The sequence below is a fragment of the Colobus angolensis genome, unplaced genomic scaffold (assembly GCF_000951035.1).
Source record: "Colobus angolensis palliatus isolate OR3802 unplaced genomic scaffold, Cang.pa_1.0 Scaffold845, whole genome shotgun sequence".
NCBI classification, from domain to species: Eukaryota; Metazoa; Chordata; class Mammalia; order Primates; family Cercopithecidae; genus Colobus; species Colobus angolensis.
Window position 1 is genome coordinate 20,016 of NW_012122321.1, and position 1,862 is coordinate 21,877.

Sequence of the window (1,862 nt, forward strand, 5' to 3'; positions counted from 1 at the left end):
TTAGTAGAGATGGGGTTTCACCGTGTTAGCCAGGATGGTCTCGATCTCCTGACCTCGTGATTCGCCCATCTCGGCCTCCCAAAGTGCTGGGATTACAAGCTTGAGCCACCGCGCCCGGCCTCACAGCTGAATTCTATCAGACATTCAAAGAAAAATTGGTGGGGGTGGGCTCAAGATGGCTGAGTAGAAGCAGCATCCCATAGAAGAGAATCATAATAGGCTGGGCGCGGTGGCTCACGCCTGTAATCCCAGCACTTTGGGAGGCTGAGGCATGTGGATCACTAGTTCAGGAGATTGAGACCATCCTGGCTAACATAGTGAAACCTCCTATCTACTAAGAAACACAAAAAATTAGCTTGGCGTGGTGGTGGGCACCTGTAGTCCCAGCTACTCGGAAGGCTGAGGCAGGAGAATGACATGAACCCGGGAGGTGGAGCTTGCAGTGAGCGGAGATTGTGCCATTGCACTCCAGCCTGGGTGACAGAGCGAGACTGTCTCAAACAAAAACAAAAACAAAAACAAAAAACAGAGGAAGTCCAGGTTGGATTGCAAGTGTTGTTGTGGCCACATTGGTAATGACATAGCCATTCAGAAATGTTGTCAAGGAAGATTCTCCAAAGTAGCCCAATTCTGGTGGCCACTGGCAACTCAACGTATAGCCAGCATTGATTGTGGTTGGCTTCTGTTGCAGCGGTGGCTGCCCCGTTGATGAATTTATTCTTGGCCTCAGACACAAAGACACAGGTGCTGACCATTAGCAGGTAGGTTATTCCCTGTAATGACAAAAACAGAGGGGAACATCATATTGTTTTTCATCTTTAGGAAATTGTACTATGCTTTCATTTTCTGCTCCCATAGCTACAAGGTCACCAGCCTTAGGGTCAGGATCTGATGAATGCTGTACCCATATTACAGCAGCAAAACTGAAAGGTAATAGGAGAATCTTGTGCCACTGAGGGTGTCTTTCCCATGGATCCCTGCTCAGTTGCCTTTCACAGGTCCCCTGATTTGCCTGAACTCCTGGCCTTAGGTGATCCATCTGCCTTGGCCTCCCAAAGTGTTGGAATTACAGGCATGAGCCACCATGCCTGGCCTGTTCTGTGCATAAAAAAAAAAGAAATCAGTGAGAACAAGAAGAAATGTAAATGCTGGGCTTTTCCTGTAAATCCAGGGAATTAGGGGACAGTTAGTACCCACCTCCCAGGGTGTTATGAGGATAAATTCACATTATGTCATCTTTCCAGCACAGTGCTCTGTAGCATGCTTCTGACCACATAGTGCATGCTCCATAAACATCACATTAATGCACGTGCACATGTTGTTTTCCAAATGCAGACTTACTCAGACATGAGCTGCCTTCTTCAGCCTCTGTAGAGTTTTTAAGGACCAGCAGGGAATGCCATGTTTAGGATAGTGATTGGTGGTTTTTATTTTGGACCAAAAACATTTGTGTTGTGAGAAGAGTATGGGTTTAAGGAACTGTGTGCTGTGGCGCTTTGTCTAATTGAGTGCTGTTGTAAGCGATCTAGGGCAAGTAGGGTCAGCATTAGCTGTGAATGAAGCCAATCCATGGACCCCTTTCAAACCTGCAGAATCGGCCTGGCATGGTGGCTCATGCTTGGAATTCCAGCACTTTGGGAGGCTGAGGCAGGCAGGTCACCTGAGGTCAGGAGTTCGAGACCAGCCTGACCAACATGGAGAACCCTTGTCTCTACTAAAAAATACAAAATTAGCCAGGTGTGGTGGCACATGCCTGTAATACCAGCTACTTGGGAGGCTGAGGCAGGATAATCGCTTGAACCTGGGAAGTGAAGCTTTCGGTGAGCCAAGATCGCACACCCTTGCTCTCCAGCCTGGGCAAG